Here is a 27,174-nt window from a genome sequence, read left to right on the forward strand (position 1 = left end):
GAGGTCATTGGAGTACAAGTCAGAGACATATACTATGCCCCTTTTTCAGCGATAGATTGGGGATTATCAGGGAGAGCGAGTCTATTGGTATTGTAATATTACTTGGCTTGTATCCTTTAAGCGCGTGTAGGAGAAGGTCCGTAAAGGCCCTCGCTGTAGCCTGGATGGTTGGGGAAAGGTTCCTGCACAGTGACTGTGTTTTGGGTGCATTGAGCAACCAGTTGCTCAAAAGGTGGCCCGGGACTTGTAAGGCTTCAGTTTCATGCCATAAGCAATCGGAGCTGGGTGAGAACCAGATTTTTAGTTATGCTAATAGGGAAGCTGTATAGTAATCCTTGATAATTGGAAACTCCATGCCTCCTACTGATCTATGTTTAATGAGAGTAGCTCATGTGCATCTGGCTCTTTTATTCTGCCAGACATACTTACCAAGTATACCTTGCATGGAAGCAAAGAAGGACCCGGGAATTGGGATGGGAATTGATCTAAATAGGTATAATAATTGGGGGAGGAGAAGCATTTTGAACACTGCTAGCCAGCCTGACCATGAGAAATATGATTTAGATAGTCTGTCTAGTTCTTTGGGAAGGCCATTTAGGAAGGGGATGAAGTTGGCTTTAAATAATGATGTTACTGATGTTGTTAGGTTTATCCCTAGGTAGGAGTTTGTGGCCCATGGGTGGGGTAATTTACTTTGAAGTGTGGATTGTAGGTTAAGTGTTAACCCTAAGGGAAGGATAAGAGATTTGGAGTCGTTCACTTTGTAGTTCCATATAGCACTAAATTCAGACAATATACTGTACATTGTACCGAAAAGGCGGGGTTGGACATCATGAGTATAATGTCGTCCGCAAACAGGCTAATTTTGTGTTCTCTTGTTCCTATGGTGATGCCAGTAATGTCGGCTTTGGCTTCTGATTTTTTCCACTAGAGGTTCCATCATACGGTTGAAAAATAGAGGGGAGAGTGAGCAACCTTGCTAAAATTGCTGTGAGAATGTGGCCCTTAAAGCCAAATTTCTGAAGAGTCATAGATAAATATTGCCAGTTGATCCAATCAAATTCCTTCTCCACATACAAGAAAATGAGCAGAGAAGGCTTTCCCTGGAGCTCGGGACAGTGTATGATGTTGATGACCCTGCGGATGGCGTCAGTCGACTGCCGCCCTTTGGTAAATTCCGTTTGGTCAGGATGAATGAGGGTCGGTCGTAGCTCGATTAGCCTGTTTGCTGTGACCTTGGCATATAGTTTTGTGTCGTGATTTAAAAGCGAAATAGGGTGGAAATTTTGAGGGGAGGTGGGTTCCTTCCCCGACTTTGGCAGTGTTACAATTGTTGCCGATAACATGTCTTTAGGGAAAGAGGCAGAGGAAGCAGCAGCATTGAATATATGAGTAAGGTGAACCAAGGCCAAGGATAGACTTAAATTTTTTGTAGTATTCCCCTACAAATCCATCAAGCCCTGGAGATTTATTGTTATGAAGTGCATACATTGCGGGTCCAATTTCCTCGGTAGTAAAGGGTGCATTAAGCGCTTCCAGTTGTTCAGGGGTCAAGCTGGGGAGATGAACTGATTCTAAGAAAGAGGAAATGGAGGCATTTATAGGTTGGGGAGAAGACGGATCGTTCTTTAGGTTATATAAGGAGTCATAGTAGGTGCTGAATGCATCCGCTATTTCTTGAGGATTGAGTATTTTTTTTTAGTAAATGGTGGTAGAGATATGGGATGTTGGTTTTGATCTGATGCCCTTTGGCTTGGGTAGCTAGATATTTCCCCGCTTTGTTGGTCGAGATGTAGAATTGCATCTTTGATCGCTTTTGGGATTTATCAAAGTTTTCAATTAACAAGGACCTTAGCTCTAATCTGAGTTTAAGTAATTTAGATTTGAGATTGGGGTTTAGGTGCTGCTTATTAAGGGAGTCAGTGGTTTGTATGTCTGTAAGCAGGTTATCAATTAGCTGTTTCCTCTGCCTCTTTACCCTTGCCCCCAGTTTATTAAAAAGGCCATGCATATAGGCTTTGTGATCAGACACTAAGTCCCTGTTGAGAACAAAAAAGTTTGTAAGGTGGTCTTGTAATGAGGCTGTGAGTTGATCACATTGTAGAAGCTTAGTGTTTAGTTGCCACATGAAAGCGGGAGAAGTGCTTGTACACTGTTCTATAGTGATGGAAATTGGAGAGTGGTCCGACCAGGTGATGGGGAGGATGGAGGAGTCCGAAACTTTCTGGAAAGACCATTGGTTGACCAGAAAAAGGTTGATTCTTGAGTAGGAATTGTGACAGGGAGAGAAGAATGTGTAATCACATTCTTCCACGTTTTGGCACCGCCAGACGTCATGTAATTGAAAGGCAGGATGAAGGGGACCCAAAGCCAGTTTGCACCTTTTAGGTTGCGATGAAGAGTTGAGAGAGGGGTCTGGAGAGATGTTGAAGTTGCCACACCAGATGACAGAGCCTTGTTGAGTAGCGCTGACTTGTTTATGACATTTGCGTAGAAAGCTCAATTGATGCACGTTAGGGGCGTATAAATTGACAATGGTGCACAAGTTGTTACAGATAAAACAACAGAGAATGAGGAAGTGACCCTCATCATCTTTAATGCACTAATGCAGTTGGAAGGAAAGAGAGTTCTTGACAGAACACCTTTTTTTTGTTGGAGCATTGGCAGTGAAGATTTTATCAAAGTTTTTGTTAGTACATCTAGGGGGGTTCGAGGCCTGAAAGTGAGGCTCCTGTGCACAAAGGATATTGCACTGTGATTGAGAGGCTAACTTCCATAGGGAGGCTCTTTTAAATGGGTGATTGAGACCTTTAGCATTGATGGACACAATCTTGAATGTCATATTGCTTGCTCTGCATGAACAAAGATTTGGTGCTGAATGACCAGAGGGTGCAGGGAATGAATGATAAGCTAGAGACCGTCACCACAGATGGTGAGTAGTTGGTTGTGAGGGTTATTCTATGACTTAATGTTACAATAAGCCATCAAAGTTCAGGGGAAGCAAAGTAGATCTTGGTGCAATGTGAGTAGGAGGCAGTAAGTGAGTTAAAACAGGAAAACTTGCAGTAGTAGCAGTGGAAGTTGCGCTAACTATGAAGTAGCGAGGAAAAAAAAAAAAAAAGGGGGGGGGACCAAACGAATATGAAGAACGGGTGAAACACCTCACACACTTCCTGTACTCTGGTACTTTGGTACCTGGGAAGGATTGGGGGGAAAAGTTCAAAAGGGCCAAATGCAGCAACTCGTCAGGCGGGATAGTGCCAATGTGGGGATAGCCAAGGAAGCTGTGGGAGCTAGTCGGGTTTGAACCTACCAGAGCGCTGCGGGAGTGGATGCTCCTGTCGAGGTTCATCTGTGCTTTGTTCCATTGGTGTGGATGAAGAGGATTCAGGGATGATATCCCAGCTGTGCAGAATACATAAGCCATCTTGAAGAGATGTCACAATGTGTTTGGTACCGTTGTGGGTGATTTTAAGTTTGGCTGGAGCTACCCATTGGTATGGAACATGGTGATTATGCATTGCCTTTGTGATTGTGTTTAGTTGACTGCGATGCTGCAGGGTGTGTTGTGATAAATCCGTGAAGCTGTAGTTGGGAGTAAGGATCAGGCAGAGTGCCCATAGACCTTTCCTTTTGCATTAATTGGTCTTTGATGTAATAGAAATGAATGCGTAGAATAACATCCCTAGGGACTGATTTGGGTAGGAAGGGGGGTTTTGGTAGTCTGTGTATGCGATCAATGATCATTTCCATGTTTTTCACATCTGGCAATAATGCTTTAATCACACCTTTAGCGTATGCAGAGAGGTCGTGCGCTTGCACAGATTCTGGGACACCGCGCATTTTTTAATTGTTGCGGCGTGATCTGTCTTCTATATCTGCCGATTTGTCTTTGACCAATTGGTGTTCTTCAGCGTGATCATCATGTGCGTCCACTAGGTCATTTACTGTAGACATGATGGTTCCTATATTTCTTTCAACATTGGACATTCTGTTCTCTAAGGTGGTTATAGAGTGATTGAATTTTTGAAATAAGGTAAGCGTGTCCGCTTGGAGTGAGCTCCTTAGGGACATGAGCATTTCCTTCAGGACTAGTGATGAGCGATGAGCGATGAACACCCCCCTGTTCAGTTTGCACCAGAACATCTCGAACAGGGGAAATGTTCTAGCGAATGCCATTAACGTCTATGGGACACGTACATGAAAAATCAAAAGTCCTAATTTAAAAGGCTTAAATGCCAGTTATTGGCCCAAAAAAGTGTATGGGGACCTGGGTACGGCCCTGGGGGACATGAATCAATGCAAAAAATGTTTGTTAAAACAATCGTTTTTACAGGAGCAGTGATTTTAATAATGCTTAAAGTGAAAACATAAAAATGAAAAATTCCTTTAAATATCGTGCCTGGGGGGCCCCCATAATGTGCATGGAAATTAGTGCATTTGTGAGATGTTTGTAGCCTGCTGCAGCAATACTGACATTTCTAGAGGAAAAAATGTCATTTAAACTTGCTCATGGCTGTAATGTATTGTCAGCTCCTGGCAATACAGATAAAAAAATGAAAAAAAAACAGCATGGGGTCCCCCATAATCCATACCAGACCCTTATCCGAGCATACTGCCTAACTGGCCAGGATGGGGGGTGGGCGAGCACCCCCCCTTCTGAACCATACCAGGCCACATGCCCTCAACATGGGTGGCTCTGCCCCCCCCACCTCAAAGCACCTTGCCACCTTGCATATTGATGGGGAGAGGGATCTCTTCCCAACAACCATGGGCTGGGGTTTGTTGGGGTCTGTGGGGGGGAGTCTTATCGGAATCTGGAAGCCCCCTTTAACAAGTGGGCCCCCAGATCCCAGGCCCCCCCCCTATGTGAATGGATATCGGGTACATCATACCCCTACCCATTCACCAAAAAGTGTACAAAAAAAATAAAGACAAAAGCCAGTTTTGGAAAAGTCCTTTATGAAAAAATAAAAATAAAAAATTGTGGCCCCCTGATGATTAGTCGCCCGCTTGCCCGAAAAATAGAAAAAAAGAAAAAGTTTCTGCTTCTCTGGACGCTTTGCGCGCTATGAACTGTTTTGAGTTTGACAGCTCTTTTATAGGGTTCTGATGTCACGAGCCGCCCCACAATGCACTGCTCAGGTGCAGTGAATAAATTACATCAGTAATCTATTCACTGCACCTGAGCAGTGCATTGTGGGCCGGCTTGTGACGTCAGATCAATATAAAAGAGTGGCCAAACTCAAAACAGCTCATAGCGTGCAAAGCGTCTGAAAAAGCAGAAGCAGAAGCAGTGGACAACTGATCATCGGGGGACACTGTTTTTTATTTTTTAAAACTGGCTTTTGTTTTTATTTTTTTGTACACTTTTTTGGTGAATGAGTAGGGGTACGATGTACCCTATATTCATTCACATGGGGGGGGGCCGGGATCTGGGGGCCCCTTGTTGAAAGGGGCTTCCAGATTCCGATAAGCCTCCCCCCGCAGACCCCCACAACCACAGCCCACGGTTGTTGGGAAGAGACCCCTGTCCCCATCAACATGGGACAAGGTGCTTTGGGGTGGGGGGGACAGAGCCCCCCTCTGCCCCAAATCACCCGCCCTCCCCATGTTGAGGGCATGTGGCCTGGTATGGTTCAGGAGGGGCAGAACTTACTTGCCCCCACCCCCATCCTGGCCAGCCAGGCTGCGTGTTCGTATAAGGGTCTGGTATGGATTTATAGGGGGAACCCCACGCTGTTTTTTCAGCAATACTGATATAAACTGAAGTGCCTATATATATATATATATATATATATATATATATATATATATAAAATTTGTGGTATACACTGCACTATCTGACCTCAACAAACTGTAAAAAGCAAAAATCTCTTTCCCTGCCAGCAATGTATTATTAACTATAGAATTCCACTTATAAATGACCCACTGGCCAAGGCTGTTGAACCCTCAACCTCGCAATTGCAAGCCTGGTATTCCACCAGCTACGCCACCGTCAAGCACGCTCAGGCTGAACACACTCTCCCTGCCTAACTAATTAACTCCTATCTCATCCTACACACAGTGGATGAGAAAAGAGTTAGGGAGAGTGTGCTCAGCTTAGGCAGGCTTAACGGTGGTGTAGGTGGTAGAATACCAGGCTTGCAATTGAGATGGCTGTGGGATCGATTCCCCTGGCCAGCAGGTAATTTATTGGAATCAGAGGTCAGAGATCCATGATAATGCGGGAACTCGAAGTTCCTGCGAAGAAGCCCATTTGTTTGTCATTTGACGAACGAGCAAACAGCCAATGTTCGACTCGAAGCTGATCCCTATTTAGGACATTATCCATTACTGGTTGTCCTAAGGTTGGATAGGTAGGTATGGGGTCTGGCTGGGAGCCCAGGGTAGTAGGCTGCATGTTGGGACCTGGGAGTCCAGCCTTATCCTGGCTTTAGTCTGACCTTTTGATGCTGGGGTTCCCGGTGGTGATGGCTGTGGTCTAGTAAAGCTTCCCTGCAAAGTGGAGTGTGACAGGACGCTCTGAGGTGGCTGCGTGGCTGAGACAGCAACTGAGATCTGTGGCTGTGTGTCAGCCGCAGCACTATCTTGGCGATGCCGCTCAGCCAGCTGAAACATGAATTCCGCCAGTTTCCTCGGATGTCTGTCCCTCTTCCTCTTCAGAGGCATGCTGGTGAGTGAGGGGCAGAGAATGTGAGCCGATCGGTAGCTTACTGAGCCTCGGGAGAGCCTTCTGATGCTGGTGATCCACACCTGGTGTGAGGAGCTTGTGACTTAAGAATTCATGCTGTTCGTGCGCCGGCCAGGCCCCCCACTGAGTACCATTTTGAGTTGCTGCAATAAAATTTCAGCAAAATGGACTAGCATGCTGCATCGGTTTTTCACTTTGATTTTCGGGGTGTCTTTGAATTCAGCCCTCTTTAGGGTGATAATTTTCATTTCCATCAAACGATGTAGCATTCTTTCATTCCTAACACATAACCCAATCCATATCTTATAGCTATCCAGCATGATATTTTTCCCCATTGTGATCTGATGTGTTTTCAAGTGTTCCTTTAATTATTTTGAGTAGTTTATATATATATATATATATATATATATATATGCACAAACAGGACTGCACACACCCAGTATGCAGCTTGATTCTTCAGGTGCAGAGCAGGCAGTGGAGATCACCCAGACTCCAGTATATAGAAAAACAAAATGGATCCAATCTGCAGCACCTTGTATATTTATTAAAATAGTAAAATACTCACAAAGGAGACATCAAAATGTTGATGTCTCCTTTGTGAGTATTTTACTCTCTTGATAAATATACAAGGTGCTGCAGATTGGATAAATTTTGTTTATATATATAACTCTCATGCACTCATGCAGCCACAAACCATGACACTCCCACCAACATGCTTGACTGAAGGCAAGACACACTTGTCTTTGTACTCCTCACCTGGTTGCCGCCACACACGCTTGACACCATCTGAACCAAAAAAGTTTATCTTGGTCTTGTGGGACCACAGGACATGGTTCCAGTTCCTTAGTCTGCTTGTCTTCATCAAACTGTTTGCGGGCTTTCTTGTGTATCATCATTAGAAGAGGCTTCCTTCTGGGACGACAGCCATGCAGACCAATTTGATGCAGTGTGCGGCATATGGTCTGAGCACTGAAAGGCTGTCCCCCCACCCCTTCAACCTCTGCAGCAATGCTGGTAGCACTCATACGTCTCTTTTCCAAAGACAACCTCTGGATATGATGCTAAGCACGTGCACTCAACTTCTTTGTTTGACCAGGGCGAGGCCTGTTCTGAGTGGAACCTGTCCTGTTAAACCACTGTATGGTCATGACTACCATGCTGCAGCTCAGTTTTAGGGTCTTGGCAATCTTCTTATAGCCTAGGCCAGTGATGGCGAACCTTGGCACCCCAGATGTTTTGGAACTACATTTCCCATGATGCTCAACTACACTGCAGAGTTCATGAGCATGATGGGAACTGTAGTTCCGAAACATCTGGGGTGCCAAGGTTTGCCTTCACTGGCCTAGGCCATCTTTGTGTGGAGCAACAATTATTTTTTTTCAGATCCCCAGAGAGTTCTTTGCCATGAGGTGCCACGTTGAACTTCCAGTGACCAGTATGTGAGAGTGAGAGTGATAACACCAAATTTAACACAACTGCTCCCCATTCACACCTGAGATCTTGTATCACATTAAGAAGTCACATTACACCGGAGAGGGAAATGGCTAATTGGGCCCAATTTGCATAATTCTACTTAGGGATGTACTCACTTTTGTTGCCAGCGATTTAGACATTAATGGCTCTGTGTTGAGTTATTTTGAGGGGACAGCAAATTTACACTGTTATACAAGCTGTACACTCACTACTTTACATTGTAGCAAAGTGTAATTTCTTCAGTGTTATCACATGAAAAGTTATAATAAAATATTTACAAAAATGTGAGTGGTGTACTCACTTTTGTGAGATACTGTAAGTATCCAAAAGTAAACAAAAACATAAAAACAACATAAATACACATACCAATCCTATTACGAAAACAAAAACAAATCAAAAACATTCCACTTTTTCATTTCAATAGTTTTTATTAAAGAATGTCAGACATACAACAAACAAAGCCATCGTTCAATACAAGAATCAGAATAGACAAAAGCAGCAATAAGTCATTTAAAGTCGCACGTACATAGTACCTCTAACATCAGATATGAGAGTGAGGGAGATAAACCGTAACCATTCCCACAGAGGCACCAATCAAGGCCAGGGGGAACGTGCCGCAAGACCAGACACCCCAATGGGAGCATACTGTGTCCAGGTCCCGTGACCCACCCCCCACCCCAACCATCCCCTAGCAGGCCCCCACACCTACCCAGAGAGTAGGCATCTAAAGAAGGTACTTCTCAGGTACATTGTTATGTGAAATAACAGCAATTTTCAAATATGAGGATAAAAATGGTAAAATAAAATAAAAATAGGATGAAACAAAATATTAAACTAGTAGACTATCAACAGGACAGTCTAAACAAAGTCTCTTAAACATCAGTCATCATTCAAAAAAAAAAAAATGTTTTCTATTACTAGCAGGATACATTAAAAATTAACTAGGATTCAATTTTGACCATTGACAACACTGCTGCTGGAGGGAATCTCGTGAGCAAGCAAATCATTTTTCGTAGGAATATATCACCTTCACTCTGTTAATAACATCATAAACAGTAGGAATACGTGTAGATCTTCACGCTGCAGACACTGTCAATCTGGCCGCAGTAAGTATATGCAAGAGTACGCATCTATGTTCCATCGGAATCTTACATATATCCAAATTGTACAACGCCAGAGTGGGTGACATGGGTATCTGAAGGCCCGTTACTAAAGCCATCAATGCAAAAACTGCAATCCAGTAACTTTTTAAACTTTTACACTCCCAAAATAAGTGAAACAGGGTACCCCTGTCACCGCACTCCCTCCAACACAAGTTCGAAACTGTCTTAAATATTTTCACCAATTTAGAGGGAGTGAGGTAAATTCGATTAAGTAGTTTAAGAGCCACTTCCCAATGATTAGTACAATGGGTAAACTGATAGTGGTATTTAATAGCTGCATACCAGTCTTTCAGCGAGTACACTGTCTTAAAGTCCCTTTCCCAATCTAGCATGGGTGTGGACTTAGTCGGGGAACTCGAGACGTTCAATAGATGGTAGAACCACGACAAACCATTAGGTTTAAGATATCCTGTGGCGAGATAGTCCCACACTTCCTGCCATATCGAAATCTTCATATTTGGGGATTTAAGATGGTAGTGATGTAATTGGGCAGAAAAGAGAAAATGAGGAATTCGGGCGGGAGATAAAACCTGTGCCTACGTAAATGGGATTAGGTGTGGAGTTTTTAATGAGGGCAGGAGATATTCATAGGAAGCTAACGTAAGCTCTTTAGTAACAAGAGGGACACCAGAAACTAGCTTAAGTGCCCCCCATGCCACCACTGTAGCTTGAATGGAAGGAATCTCGGGGAAGTAGAGTCTCCGTCCAGTCAGTGTCGCTAAAAGAAGGGAGGGGAGATCCCTATTTGCCATTAATGTTTTTCCAGTTGTACCCATAGTTTATCGGAATGAGGATCAAATTATTCTCTCATCTGGTCTAAAATAACTGCTGAATAATATTTTTTTAGGTTTGGTAAACCTGCGCCCCTCATCGATCTAGTTTTAGTAAGAGTAGCGTAGGGAATCTGCGGTTCTTTCCCACCCCACAAAAATATCCTAATTAGTTTGTCCATAATGCAGAAAAAGGATTCAGGCAATGAGATGGGGATTGTTCTAAATTAATACAGAATTTTCGGAAGAACCAACATTTTTAAAGCTGCAGATTTGCCTAGCCATGAAAGTTTGTATGAAGCAATATGGGACAAATCGTGTTTAACATTGGTTTGTCAAATGGAAAAATTAACTGAGTATGTGGATGACGTTGGAGATACTAAATTGATTTCCAAGTATGGGAGAGAAGACGTGGTCGACTGAAAGGGATGTTCCTTTTTTAACGCACTCAAGGTACCGGCAGAGCTGTATAAAGTACTCGAAACCCATACTTGAGTAAAAGTACAAGTGCTCAATCAAAAAGTGACTTGAGTAGAAGTGGAAGTGCTCGATCAAAAAGTGACTTGAGTAGAAGTACTAAAGTATTCAACATTTTTTGTACTTAAGTATTGCAAGTAGTTTTTTTTTTAATTTTGCTACTCAAGTACTTAAAGTAAAAGTACCAGTTGTTTTGAAAAAAAAAATTGCTACTCAAGTACTGAAAGTAAAAGTACAAGTACTGTGTTATGTAGTTATTCAAGAAAGAAGTCAAAAGTTTGAACATCATATTGTTCTTTATTATTTCAAATGCAGCTTTTATTTATACATACAGTAGCATTTATTTTCGTATGCGCTGATAATACACATGTTTTGAGCTTCATGAAACCTGCCATCTACTGTTCTGGCAGTGGTAATTTTTATAATTGTAACGAGTAACTAAGCAGCACAAAAAAAAAATATCGGAGTAGAAATATTGAAATCATTGAAAAAATGTAGTGAAGTAAAAGTGGAAGTAGGAGAAAAAAATTCTACTCTAGGAAAGTACAGATACCGCCTTTCGGTACTTAAGTACAGTAGTGAAGTAGTTCTACTTAGTTACTATACATCTCTGGGTACCGGGGCATACTGATAAAGGTAAGCATTGGGATTTAGTAGCATTCAATTTATAATATGATCGTTTACCAAAATTATCCAAAACAAGTGCGAGTTTACGTAATGAAGTTACTGGAGAGGTCAGGGTAAGGATGACATCATCAGCAAACAAAGCTATCTTATGTTCTTTATCACCCACTCTTATGCCTGTGATAGAAGGGTCGCTCCATAGGCCTCCGCCAGGGGTTCCATAACTAATAAAAAGATCAACGGAGATAAAGGATACCCCTGGCGGATGCCATTCGTGGTAGCAAAGGTATCTGACATGGCATTGCATGTGTACACTCTCGCAGTTGGTATGGTATACAAGGCCAAAATAGCAGAGCAGACAGGACCCCGGAGACCAAACTTGTGAAGCGTAGCTCTAAGGTACCCCCAGTGAACCCTATCAAACGCTTTTTCAGCGTCAAGTGTCAGGAACACCGAGGGCACCCCACGAGTCTCCGCCACCTTTAGAAGGTTAAACATTCTCTGAGTGCCGTCAGGAGCCTGCCTGCCCCTCACAAATCCAACCTGACTCCTCACCAACTGAGGAGTAATTTGCGCTAGTCTTTGGGCCAAGATTTTTGCTTATAATTTTAAGTCTGTATTTAGGAGAGAAATGGGGCAGAAATTCTGTGGCGCGTCTGGTGACTTGCCTGGTTTTGGCAATGCAACTATAATAGCTTGGAGCATTTCTGCAGGGAAGAAGGAATATTTCATGGCAGCATTAAACACACTGTGAAGATACGGTATCAGAACTAACTGAAAAGTCATATAGTATTCAGCCGAAAAGCCGTCCGCACCTGGTGATTTATTAGATGGTAACGACCCAATAGCAAGAGCTATCTCTTGTTCAGAGATGGGAGCATTTAAGTGAGTCAACATGTCATCTGAGACTGTTGGGAGATTAAGGGTATCCAGGAATGCCTGGATATCTTCCTCATGGTACCAGTGTCAGAGCACAAATTATAAAGGTCAGCATAGTATTTAGAAAAAACATTGGCTATGTCAGATGAGTGATATACAAGGTCGGTGGTATGGGGATCCTTTATGGAAGGTAATTTGGATTGTTGTTGCCGTTTCCGTATGTAGTTGGCCAACATCTTGCCTGCACTATTACCCTGGGCATAGAACTGTGCTTTAGAGCGGAAGAGCAAACAGTGATGTTCCTTTAACAATGTCGTCCTAACCGTCATTCTACAGTTGTTGAGTTCCGGCAGTATAGCAGTAGTAGGATTAGCCTTATGTTGTGATTCAAGAAATTTAAGTTGAGCCAGAAGGGCAGTCATAGCCAATTTCCGCTCCCTTTTTACTGTAGCAGCCAGCTGGAGAAGGAGGCCCCTAGAGTAAGCCTTTTGCGTACACCATAAGTTGAAAATATTGGTTTCGGTGAGGTCATTATCGATGAAAAAGTCTCGGATCTGACCACACAGCTGCTCCCGGTGGCCTTGGTCCCGGAGCAGAGAAACATTGTTGCGCCACAGATGGACCGGAGTAGCTTCATTGGGCTCCTCGACCACCACCGACACCGGGGCATGGTCAGACCACGAGATTGAGTGAATGGACACTGACTCCACCAAATGCAATACATTTAGATCAGCTACAAACAAATCCAGTCTAGAATAAGATTGATGAGGGGCTGAGTAATAAGTAAAATCCTTCTCAGTGGAATTAATACACCGCCACAGATCGTATAAATCAGAGGAGTGCAAGAACCTCTGCAGCGTGGTGCGTGCATGACTCTGAGGGGGGGAACAATCCAAATTAGCATCAGTGATACAATTGAAATCTCCGCAATACATAAGGAGACCCTTCCTGACACGATACATTTTTTTGTTCAAGGACCTCAAAAAGCAAAGTTGACCTTGGTTAGGAGCATATAAATTTACAATTGTATATGTGACATTGTTAATGTCGCTGATCAATATCTTCATCTGAGATAGAGTCATGGAGCTGAAAAGCCACAGTATTCCTGATGGCAAAAAATACTCCTTTCTTTTTAGTAGGGCTAGAGGAGGGGAAAACATGGGGGTAATGGCGGTCTGAACATTTGGATTGCTTAGATCGTGCAAAGTGGGTCTCCTGCACACAGGTGACATCCCCTTTAAGGCAATGAGCTTCTCGCCATAGAGCCCTCCGCTTAAACGTACTATTCAAACCATGAGCATTAATAGTTACAAACTTAACCGTCATTCCTCACCCAAAAGGAAAAAGATAATGCCCCATCTGTAGACGGGTGCAAAGCTGTAGCTGTGAATGAAAGCCATAGGCAGTACTTTTACCGTGTCAAATTTAGGCATCCGCAAAAGAATGTCAGTCTTACACCTTAGAAGGTCGAAGTGATGCTCATCCGTAGAATCTTCATAGAGTCCAAGCGAATAGTAGGCGATGAGGAGGCTAGAGTAACAAAGACAGAAAAAAAAAAAAAAACAAGGAAAATAACAAGTAACAATAAAGCAGAGGTATGGGGTAAACCCCATCATGCGAAACAAGTCACAGGGAGTGGGTAGGGGGTAACAGCACCTACCCCGCAGTCACCTCCCTTCCAGAAGCCAAAAATGGGTAGAGGGAGCACTTCTTCATAAAGGTAACAACCGCCAAAGGCATAAAAAACTGGGTTCAAGATTTCTTCACTTGTCTCCATTCTAGGTGGGTGATCCAGATGAGTGCGGGGTTGCACCCCTCTCATGTGCCACAGAGAACTCCGACATTTTAATTTCAATATGGTCTACGCAGTCCCCTAGGCCATTAACATCAGATTTGAGATGACTTACACAGTCCATAAGGTCCCTATGAAGCGACCCATTAAGGGAGAGTAACTGCTCCTTCATTGTTGTATCACTTAATTGTTGACCCGTTGTAGGAAAGTCCTTGATGTGCTCACAAAATTCTAGGGTGCTATCCTGTCAGATATCCCCTACATGGGTATCACCCACATAATGGTGGTCAGACGATCGCCACGGAGCTGTTTTGCGCGGGCTGTGGGGCGGGGAAGGCCCTAAGGAGGATCGACTGCTGGAGCCAGGAGAAACAGGTCCCGGCTTTTGACCAAGCCCAGGATTCCCGTTGTAAGAGACAAAGGCGCCGTCCCGTTGTGAGCAGGCCCCAGCGCCATCTTAGGAGGTCAGAGTGCTGGCAGACACAAAGAAGTCCGTAAGTTTACGGGGCCCCCCGTAGGAGTTTGCCTGCACCATTTGGTAGCAGACTTGCACAAACCTCCCCTACTTACACACAATGTTTGCCTTTTGGGGAAGGTGCCAATCAATTGCTTTTTAGCTTAAACAAGCCGATTTCTCCCCCACCACAACAAATTCCATAGGTCTTCCTCTTCCCCATAGTCACTAGAAGTGTTGTCCAAACCTGTGGGGGTCCTCAGAAGCTGGTGTTGCTTACCCACGTAGCTATTGTAGATATGGAGGGACCAAAGGAGACAGAGCTCAGCTCTCACGCAGCCATCTCCACCGGCTGCCGGCCACGCCCTCCTGTTCTACTTTTTAAGAAGCAATTCCATATACCTCCTCTTTTATGCTTAGGCATTGAATCAAGAATCATATATTTCAATAGGGACACTTAGTGTCCCTTTTCAACAAAATACCAGGCCAAGAGCTCTTCTACTCTTTTATCCCTGATTGCATATGTTACATAGTTACATAGTAGTTGAGGTTGAAAAAAGATAACAGTCCATCCAGTTCAACCTGTGTGGTGTGTGTGGATGTATTCATTTCCCATACCTCTGAATGTTTTGTTCTTGGAGATGTATGTCCAAGAGTCTTTTAAAAGTAGCCATACTCCCCGCACTTACCACCATTTGTGGAAGAGAGTTCCACAATCTTATTGCCCTACTGTAAAATACCCCTTACGTGGCCTAAGGTTAAATCGCTTCTCCTCTAATCGCATTGTATAGCCTCGTGTCCTTTTATACTCCTTGCAACTGAATATTTTTTTTCTATGCTGAGATCACCGTTGAGGTATTTGTAAATCGCTATCATGTCACTTCTCAGGCGTCTCTTCTCTAGAGAAAATAAATCCAGTGCTTGTAACGCTCCTCATAATTTAGAACCTCCTATCTTCTACTAAGACTCCCAGATCTTTCTCCATTCTTGATTCACCCAGAGGTTCCCCCTCATAACACGTATTTTGCATTTATGTTTTTATTCCCTAAGTGCAATACCTTACACTTCTCCACATTAAACCTCATTTGCCATGTTGTTGCCCACTCTGTTATTTTGTTCAGGTCATTCTGTAAGATTTCTGCATCATGATATGAAGTTATTGCCCTGCTTAATTTTGTGTCATCTACAAAAACTGAGATTGAGCTTGTGATCCCATCCTCAATGCTATTTATGAATAAATTGAACAATATTTGTCCCAGGACTGAGCCTTGGGGGACCCCACTTACCACTCCTGACCAGTCTGAGTACACTTTATTTATTACCACCCTTTGGACATGCCCCTTTAACCAGTTTTCTATCCAAGAGCAAACCTTGTAATCCATGACTTCAGACCGTATTTTGTAAATTAAGTGATTGTGGGGGATTGTATTGAATGCCTTAGCAAAGTGCAGATACACCACATCCACAGGTCTTCCCCCTATCTAGCTCACAGCTCCCCTTCTCGTAGAATGTTAACAGATTAGTTTGACAAGAATGTCCTTTTGTAAACCCATGCTGATTATTGCTGAAGATACTATTGACTTTAGCAAATTCTTGGATATAGTCCCTTATCATCCCTTCCAGTAATTTACATACTATTGACTTCAGGCTGACCGGCCTATAATTTCCCAGGACATGCCTCTGCCCTTTTTTGAATATTGGTATCACGTTAGCTTTCCTCCAGTCACCTGGTACAGTTCCTGTCAAAATACTATCTGCAAAGATCAGGAACAGTGGTCTAGATATAACCTTACTGAGTTCTTCGAGTACTCTCGGATGGACGGCATTCGGTCCTGGTGATTTATTTGTGTTAATGTATCAAGTCTTTTCATGATTTCACCCTCTGTTAGCCAAATCGGCATGTCATGTTAAGTACTGCTAACCATACAGTCATGGTCGGTATACCCCTCCTTTTCCTGTGTAAAGACTGAGGAGAAGAAAGTATTTAACCGGTTGCCGACTGCGCACAGTATATTTACTGCGGCAGTCAGCCCCGGCCAGGCAGAGTGACGTAGGTCTACGTCGCTCGCCTGTCACTGGGCTGAGGCGCGCACCCGCCTCGGCTTGTTCAGGGAGGAGTGCGGGCGTGTGACCGGTGGACCCGATGTCCGCCGGTCACTCGCCGATCATCGGTACAGTGGGAGAAAGACAGAGCGGCTTATGTAAACAAGCCGCCTGTCATTCTCCCCTGTGTAAAAATGGAGATCAAACGGTTCTACTATGTAGAACCGTTGATCTTTGTTTTTACACCAAAAGCCATGTCCCACTACAGTTAGAAGCACGCCCCTAGGACACACTTAACCCCTCCCTGTCCAATACAGTTAACCCCTTCCCTGCCAGTGTCATTTTTTGCAGTAACAGTGCATATATATAGCACTGATTACTGCAGTAATGTCACTGGTACCCCCAAAAGTGTCAAAAATGTCAGTCAAGGGTCCGATCTGTCCGCCGCAATGTCGCAGTACCGCAAAAAAAATCGCAGATCGCCGCCATTACTCGTTAAAAAAAAAAACACCAAAAATGACAAAAATCTTTCCCTTTGTTAGTAAACGCGATAACTTTTGCGCAAACCAATCAAAATACGCTTTTTGCTATTTTTTTTACCAAACATATGTAGCATAAAACAATTTGGCCGAAAATGTTAAAAAATTTTGATTTTTACATTTTTTTGGGGGAGAATTTCATTTAAAAAAAGTGAAAAATATTGTTATTTTTGCAAAAATCGCACAGGTGATCAAATACCACCAAAAGAAAGCTCTGTTTGTGGGAAAAAAAGGACGTGAAATTCGTTTGGGTACAGCGTCGCACGACCGCGCAATTGTCCGTTAAATTCACGCAGTAAAAAATTGCAAAAAAACCCCTGGTCAGGAAGGGGGTAAAATCTTCCGGGGCTTAAGTGGTTAACACAGTTGCCTTCTCTGTGTGCCTTCAAAATTCTCTCTTCAACTTGCTGAGTTGTTTCCCCTTCATAGGGGTCCAAAGCAAAGTCCACACATGCATCTAATTACATTGATAATAAAGGAATTCACACAAGTAAAATCATTTTTAAAAATAACTCAATTTTTTCATATTTGAAAAATGTATGCATTCATAGCAAAGATAACTACCCCTGTTTCTGGCACCTAAAAAAATTGTAGTAGGTACAGTGAAACTCACACACTCAGCAAGAACCACTTGATTATAAATTGTCCAGCGGATTTCAAACGTGTGATTTGGGTGCCTAATTTGACACCCAGGGTATAATTTGCAACACTCGACTGCTACTCAGGCTGCCTTTTTATTTTTTTCTACCTCTGAATGACCACCCAGCTTGCTCCCATTCCTACTTTACACAATCTATTTAGTCATGGTATACTGCAAAATGGGTGTAGATGTAGATATCAGCAACTTTGTCACCATCTGTATCTGTAGCTGAGTTTCAGTCATCTGTTGCATCTGTTCTTGCAGTAATTGATTAGTCTGCTGCATGGATGTAATGTCAATGTTCCCACTGTACATTTTCTTGAATAACGCTTAGAAATGTTGACTGTTGAAGCAACAACCAGCTGGAACTGGAGACACCATGGATCATTGAAAAGCATTCAACCTTTATTGAAAATTGATCACATCACGAAACCATGCAGGACGCCTTAACATGTCTGATGAAGGGGTCCTGCATGGCTCTATAATGTTGCACTATGTCCCTTGTTATGTGATCATTCTTCAATAAAGCATTTGGATTCTTTTTGTTAATCTGTGGTGTGCTGGTGAATTTGTGATGCATGGATGTGGAACAATATTCAATTAACACAGTAGTAATCTGATTGCATTCCAATACATATCATGGCTTTTAAGAAGCCAATCACTAGTCTTATTGTATTGATAAAAAGTTAACATTTTTTTATTGTGCAATGCCCAGTAGTGTTACAAGGTGCTTCAACAGCTTGTTTTTTAAAATGACTGGTATTCCCTGGGCAGTGAGTGAGTTAGTGAGGTGAGGCAAAGTATAACATTAAAGGTAGAAAAGAGTTGATGAGGGCTGGATAAGAGGGTGTTAATTAGGTGATTAAATAGGTCTGTTTGACAGTGCAGACAGTTGGATTTGTATTTTTATTTGGCAGATTTTTACAAGGTGAGGCCTTACCAGGATTTCAATTTTTGCCACAGTCACTCTTGAGTTTGGTTATGTATCTTTGAGACTTCTGGTGCTGTCTGTCCAGGGAGCATAAGAGCAAGCTGTTGTAGACAGAAGTGGCCAGGTTGGAGCAAAGAGGGGTGAGAGTTTGTTTTAGAATTAGTCCATTGTAGAATAGGAGGGAGAAGGGTGAAAGTGGAGATGGTTTCAATGGGTAACTGTTTGGAGGTTTGAAGGCCACACATGTAGGCCTCACAATAGTCAAGCCATGCTATGATAAAGGCAGATGGTAGTATTTTAGTGAGAAGAGAAAAGAGAAGTGGATGAGAAACATATATATTTTGAGGTAACTGACAGGATTTCACTCAATGCAGATAGCTGCGAATCAACTAAACTCAGGTATCACCGACATGCCACAGATAGGAAACTTGCAGCTGCACCCCATTAAAATTATTGACTTTTTCAAAATGTTTGAATAGGCAAACATTAGATCTTCATTCAAATAGTGCCTAAGGATAAAGATGATATGTTTGCTTAAACATACAAGGAAAAATGCATTTTCTGTGATTTATTCAACAATAATACACAGACAAGTAATAGTGTACTGCAGAAATAAGCTGGAAATAACCAGCAAAAAACCAACAAAATAAAATGTTTGTGTAAGTAGGAGTTTTGTATAACTGCCCACCAGTCTCTAGCATCAACTACTCAGGAACTTCTTGAAATTTCACCACAAAATTTCAATGAGATTCAAATCAGTGCTTTGACTAATCCAGTCTATAACCCTCCATTTATTCTTTTGGAGTCATTCTTTTGTTGATTTGCTATTATGCTTTAGATCATTATCATGCTAAAAGATCAATTTCTAGCTCAACCTAAATTTCTTATCATACATACATACTTGAATATGACACAGAATTTATAGTTGACTCAATGACCGCAAGTTGCCCAGACCCTGAAGCCACTAAGGGAGTCGTCCAAACCATAATATTTCCCCCACTGTGCTTCACAGTTGGTATGAGGTTCTTATCCTAAAATGCTGTCTTCAGTTTTCATTAAACATGTCTACTCTTACGATGGGCAAAGAACTCTTTGATTCACGAGACCATGTTTCTCCAGAAGGCCTGCTCTTTCTTTCTGTGTTAAATGGAAAATTTTGGTCCTTCTCTAATTTTTTGGGGGGGAGAAAATGCTTTTTTCTGGCACATGTCCCAGGCAAGTTAAATTAGTGCAATTTCTTTCTCATTGTAGATATATTTTGCCCCAAGGGATGCAAGAGTTACCTGAACACCCAGTGAGGGAATTGTGGGGTTCCTGGAGATTTCTTTTAGCATCAGTCAGCACTTGGGTTGAATTTTCTGGGCTGGCCACTCCTGGACAAATTAGCAATTGTTTACATCCTACTCTATTTGTATATTTTTTGCCTTAGTGTACAATAATTGATTTTAGCTAATTTGGTGATCTTATTAAACGCCATCAAAAGCAACTCAGCCAATGGCTTCCGCTGTTGTCTCTGAGCCTATAAGGAGGGAGAAAGCCAAAAGAGCTGTTGCTCTCATGCACATCGCTGGATCAAGATTGGGTTCAGGAAAGTTTAAGGGAGGCTGGGTGGTTCGGAATGTCACTCTGAAGGCTTTTATACCTTAACCTCCCTGGCGGTATGATTATGTCTGGAATTACATACCAAAAGCGGTACAATTCTTTTCATGGAAATTTGGCGTTATGTATTATAGGCCTACAATTCTTAGTAATTACTGACTTAAACCTGACCAAAACAAGACTCTAGTAGACATCCCAGATGTGATAAATTTGAAACACAAACGCATGAATTATAATCAAATCAATAATATTATTTTATTATTTAATATATAATATATATAATAAAATTATATTATTGATTAGATTATAATTCATGCATTATATATTATATACAGATATGTGTGTGTGTATATATATATATATATATATATATATATATACACACACATATATATATATAATATATAACGCATGAATTATAATTGAATCAATAATATAATTTATATATATATATATATATATATATATATATATATATGTGTGTGTGTGTGTGCATATTATATATATATATATATATATATATATATATATATATATATATATATATATATATATGCATGCATGCATATATATATATATATATATATATATATATATATATATATATATATGCATATATATATATATATATATATATATATATATATGCATATATATATATAATATAATATAAAGTGTGTTTTGTGTAACGTTTTTTTTTTTTTTTTTGAATTTCCCTCCCTAGTTCCGCTCCCATGCAGCATTGCTGCTGCAGGGAACGGAACTAGGAAGTGATCGTACCGACGGAGGGACGGAGGAGCGGCGGGACTCTCGGCTGGCGGTCGCAGCAATGAGAGATCATCGCTGGATCGCCAGGATAAGGTAAGAGAAGCTCCGCTGCGCTCTCTGCAATCCACCCCGAGCGTGACTCGGGGTTACCGTTCCTGCAATGAAAAATCAACCCCGAGTCACGCTCGGGATTACCACTAAGGCGGTTAACTGCTTACCAACCAGCCACCGTAGTTTTACTGTGGCAGGTCGGCTCTCTCCTGCGAAACGACCTACCTGTACCGCTCGTTGGGGTATGCGTGCGCCGCCGGAGGCGTGCACCTATTCGCCACAGGGGGAGCCAATCAGCGAGTCTGGTGTAAACACAGCAGACCATTGTTCTGTCAGTTATTAACACAGGAATCCTGGGTTTCTCTTATTTAGGAACACAGGTCTCTGTGTTCATCCAGCAAGCCAATCCCCTCCACAGTTAGAAAGCACCCCCTAGGGACACATTTAACCCTTTGATCATCTCTGGTGTTAACCCCTTCCCTGCCATTGTCATTAGTACAGTAACAGTGCATATTTTTAGCACTGATTACTTTAGTAATGTCAATGGTCCCCCCAAAAGTGTCAAAAATATCAGTTAGGTGTCTGATCTGTCTGCTGCAATGTCGCAGTCCCGCTAAAAATTGCAGATCGCTGCCATTACTGAAAAAAATATAACTAAAAATTACATGAATCTTTCCCATAGTTTGTAGACGCAATAACTTTTGCCAATCAATCAATATACACTCATTGGGATTTTATTTTACCAAAAATATGTAGCAGAGTACAAATTGGCCTATAACGATGTAAACATTAAATTTAAAAAAAAATTTTATTGGGAATGTTATATAGCAGAAAGTAAAAAATATTATTTTTTTTTTTTATAGCGCAAAAAATGAAAATTGCAGAGGTAATCAAATACCACCAAAAGAAAGCTCTATTTTGGGGAAAAAAGGACATCAATTTTATTTAAGTATAGCATCACACGACCGTGCAATTTTCAGTTAAAGTAACGCAGTGCTGTATCGCAAAAAATGGCCTGGTCATTAAGGGGGTAAATCCTTCCGGTCCAGAAATGGTCCAAAAAAACCTATAGCTATTAGAACCACTTTAAGCTAAAATAATTTAACCGCAATGTTAAGGAAACATTTATGAAAATATAAAACAAAAACAGGGATGAAAATAAAGAACAAAAATTTATGTCAAATAAACTAACTGTTGCATATATGTTTAAAAGAATTGCTTTGGGCTATATTATACTGCAATCAGTATTTCTCTAGCTAGTAAGACAAAAGTCTTATCCACATGGGAGGGGTCCTGCTTTAGTGCAATGTGAAAGAATACATTCTCTACCACACTGGGAAAAGGTGAACTGGCAGTTCAAAACTCACTTTGAAACATCAAGTCCTCTTTTTGGGTAAGGCTTCATGATGTTGGTAGAGAGTGAAAAGGCCTCATCTGCAACCAAGGCAAAAAGTAAAGACCGCAACAGGTTGAGGGCAGAGAAGGACTATCCTGCTATTCATTTGCCTAAACTTTGGAATTGGTTTCTCTCACATCTGGTTCCAACTCCACGTTCAACACATGCTAGATGACTTGACAAGTTCATGCACAATTTTGGAGACTGTGTATTTTCCCATCAGGAACTGGAAGTGCAGATATATAAAAGGACTCTTAAGACCTTGCTGTTTGCAAAATAGTTAACAAAGCCAAAACCTAAGATAACTCCTGATAATTAAAGTAAAACTAATGGCAAAACTTTTTTTTATTTTGGATAGTTTGCAGAGGGATTAGAAAGCTTGTCAATTTGTATTGATGTCTGTGCCCCTGTTGAGGAGAATCCCCCTCTCTATTTGTCCTGTTTACCATTATCATTGAAAATGAAAGTAAAAGAAAATCCCAAATGTTGAGTTGTCCCCAGAAAAGTAATACAGGTGAAATTAGTTCTGGTGACCTAGGGACCCGAAGGAATTCCTCTATTTTGCAGGGATTTCCTCTCTCTTCCTGTTTGGCTATGGTACAGGAAGTGAAGGGAAATCTCTGCAATGGCACACAGATATTGAAAAAACTAACAGGGGTTATAACCCTCCCTTGCTCTATCCACAATGAAAAAAAAAATGTTTTGCCTATAGTTCTGAAATGACTCACCATGTTGCAACAAGAAGTATTTCCTCGGCTGAGATGGACCACTTTAAATTTGTCTCCTGCTTCTGAATGAAGGAACCAGCTTGGTGAAAAGGTTTTCAACAGATATGCATACAGTATATAGGAATGCCAATTTGCCTAAAACAGGCCCTTTGGAAAGATGCTGTCTGGGACAGCAGTGAATGAACCCAGCAACTTCTATGGGGAACAATTATTCCCCCCTCCCAACCCCTACGCATGATTAGGACAAAGATCCTGATAGTAAAAAACTGAAATGAACAGTATTGTCAGAGTTTTTTGTTTTTTGCACAGACAAAACCACCATGACTGCTCTCACCAAAACTTTCTACTACCCATAATCATATTATCTTCGATTCCATTTTACATTTCCCTTCACAAAAAAAAAAAAGGATGAAGATGCTGAACCCAAGGGCAGGCATTAAAAAATGTGTCTTTTCATGCAAAAGATACTTAACCCCAGAGCTGGATTTCAAAGTGTTTGCAAGCATTGAATTTTAATAGTAGTGGAGGTAAACCTTTATAGAGGATATATTTGTCATTGAGGTAAAGAGACATGGGCCAATAGCTCACTTCCAGTTTTTTTTTTTTTAGATCTCTGGCTGTTAGCATGTTGTAGCATTCAAAATGAATTAGTACAACATTAACTGTCCTATATACTATACTGTATGTGGGGAATGGTAAGCAATGGATTTTCATGCATTTACCCTTGCTGTCAGTTTTTCTTTCCCCGAGAAGGACATAGAAGAGGCTTCTTTTAGTAAAAAGTAATAACAGCCATTTATTTTGGTTTTGAACAATAAGTATTCCTATCACAATGTTATCTGGCCTTGAGTGTGAGTAGAAATTAAATGCAGGCACATTAAAGTCTTGCTTTCTGAGCATCATGAGACCCCTGAAATCCAGGGTGGCCACTTAAGCAAATTCTGACCAAGAAAGAATAGGCTGAACCATGGCCATGTGATGGGTATACCAATTGAGAGGCACGGGTGGTGGGAAAGATAGTCTCAACTTTCCCAACTCAAATCACAATTTGCATAAAAGAGTTTCCTGAAATAATCTGTAAGTCAATCTCCGGGTCTCTTTTTCATTATTATCCCTAGTGTTCGCAGCATAGTATCCTAAAACTTTTATGTTAGTGAGTTTCAGATTTCAACAAGTGAGAATCCCCTTTGTGGAGGGACCTTCACTAAACAGCATTGATGTCCCTTGTGGTCAGCCAGAGGCATTGGCAAAGTGAGGTGTTGATTAGGACCCTCTGGTCACCAGGAAGCCACAAAGAATTAGGCATAAATGTGAACACATTGTTTTTTGCTGCCAGAGCTGTTGCTGCTATTTTTCACAGGTTTATAAAATCATTTAGGCCAGAAGATTAGTTAAAACCCCCAAAAAATATATTTTCTGAAATCAGACACCTTAGAGTATAGAATAGTGATAGTACACAAAATGAATGCAATGGTTTAAAAAACACACAAAAGTTATTTATAGGCCACACAAATACAACATATTACTGACTTTTTGGCAACATATAAAAGACAGGGTTGTACAAAGTAAATAGATCACCAATGTGTCAAAGTTTAAAATTGTATGTGCCTGTGAAATGGTGACAAACTTTGGTACCCTACATTTTCCATAGGCAATGCTTTAAATGCACCTACATTGAAACAATACAAAAAGGTTGGGACTTTGAATGAGAGACATGACAGAGTAAAATTATATCATATTTATTGATACATAAAAGGAGGTAATGATGTGATGCACATATAGGCTGAGATGATATGGTTACAATAAAGTAATGAAGTACATGGTGTGTACCCCAACAGTTACAATCTCAGAAGAACCAACATAATAATGAAATAGTAATACAGAGTAATATGACATCATAACATCCATTGACTGATGCATTTCGTGGACTAAGGCCACTTCTTCAGAGTCGGTGTATTGTCATATCTATAAGTAAATAGGTATATGCGTATGAGTACATTGCATTGGATGGTAATTAGGAAATTGGGGGAGAAGGGGAGAGAGAGGGGATAGGGAGCAGAGTCCCCATGGCCCCAACACTTACCCAGTCACTCCAACAGTGATAGGTCCTGGAGGTGGGGGCATCACCCCAAATGTCTCCCCCGGGAGCTGAGGGCATGTGGGGCCCGCGGGCCAGGCGAAGGCGTCACATACAGAGTAAATTTGTAAAGATATAATAGAGTAGGCAGAGTATATCTAAATGAAGTAAATGGTGATAATAGTGAGTAGTTGTGTCGGATGCACAACGTAATAATATTAGCTGATGTATGAGAGTGAGGGGAAAGGAGGGGAGGAAAGGATGTCTGGCGGTGGTGACTCTCTCCCCTTTGCTAGCCTCGGGAGCTGCGATGTGCAACGGGTGCCCTCCCCTTCCCCCTATGCTCCTTCGAGTACGGCGGATCGGGTGGGCGGTCCCGATGCACATCGGAGTCACGCCCTGCGCCGACGTGTGACGTCACCGACGCCACACGCCGACGGCTGTTGTTTCATCCTGGTGCATAAGAGGAGGCCAGCGGGGCGGTATGGCGTCTGCCTCCGCTCTGCGGCTACATATCGATGCACCTCGTGACGCTGGGCGTTTGACGGTCGGCGGGCTTGGGCGCCATCATGTCACACTTTTATCCCCTGATTGGATTTATTCTTTTACAGGTTACTCCAAATCATCTTTATACCTTCTACCATTTCACTGCATCTTTTTTTTCCTTCAATTCCCTCCTCACTCGGTCACCATTACACTGTTCCAACCAGGCTGAGGGGTCAGCCGGGTTGTATCTGACTTCACACCTATTTATTGCTTCATCTATCATCTTTTTATTTCACCATCACATCACTTCCTTCTCCTTTTTTTGCTTCATTCAGTGCACCTTATCACTCATTCACACCCCCCCCCCTTTTTAATCATTCAATATTTTTAGGTCCAAACACTTAGTTACTCCCCCATCATATACATCATTTAGCAGCATTATTATTTTTACTAGTATACAATCATACAGGTATATAATCAATATACATACTATTCATGTAGCTTTATAATCTCTATATAATATATACTCATTTATGACAGTTAATAATTATACTCATTTTATATAGACATACTCTGGCTACTTAGTTACATATATAATTTAATTATTAAATTTAATATTTTTCCATCTTCATCACATCCCCTCACTCCACCTTACTCATCTCTCCAAGTTCACATCATCCTTTCCTCCCCTCCTTTCCCCTCACTCTCATACATCAGCTAATATTATTACGTTGTGTATCCGACACAACTACTCACTATTATCACCATTTACTTCATTTAGATATACTCTGCCTACTCTATTATATCTTTACAAATTTACTCTGTATGTGACGCCTTCGCCTGGCCCGCGGGCCCCACATGCCCTCAGCTCCCGGGGGAGACATTTGGGGTGATGCCCCCACCTCCAGGACCTATCACTGTTAGATTGACTGGGTAAGTGTTGGGGCCATGGGGACTCTGCTCCCTATCCCCTCTCTCTCCCCTTCTCCCCCAATTTCCTAATTACCATCCAATGCAATGTACTCATACGCATATACCTATTTACTTATAGATATGATATATAGTATATATAGTATATAGATATGATATATAGTCCACAAAACGCGTCAGTCAATGGATGTTATGATGTCATATTACTCTGTATTACTATTTCATTGTTATGTTGGTTCTTCTGAGATTGTAACTGTTGGGGTGCACACCATGTACTTCATTACTTTATTGTCACCATATCATCTCAGCCTATATGTGCATCACATCATTACCTCCTTTTATGTATCAATAAATATGATATAATTTTACTCTGTCATGTCTCTCATTCAAAGTCCCAACCTTTTTGTATTGTTTCAATTGACATTAGGGATGGAGGCGCACGGCTAATCCAACCGTGCGTTTCATTTAAAGTCCCGCCCTCCCCCCTCCTTTAAATGCACCTACAGGTCATCAGTTTTTCAGTTAACCTTGAATAATGTGCCTTGAATTATTGCTCTCATTCTTGCGTGTGTGGCAATATGTAACTTGTGTAAAATTGACCTTTTTCAATTGACGCCTGTATTTATATTTGTACATGTGTGTATGTAGGGAAGAGCAGGG

The sequence above is a fragment of the Pelophylax lessonae genome, assembly GCF_965119305.1.
Source record: "Pelophylax lessonae genome assembly, chromosome: 1".
NCBI classification, from domain to species: domain Eukaryota; kingdom Metazoa; phylum Chordata; class Amphibia; order Anura; family Ranidae; genus Pelophylax; species Pelophylax lessonae.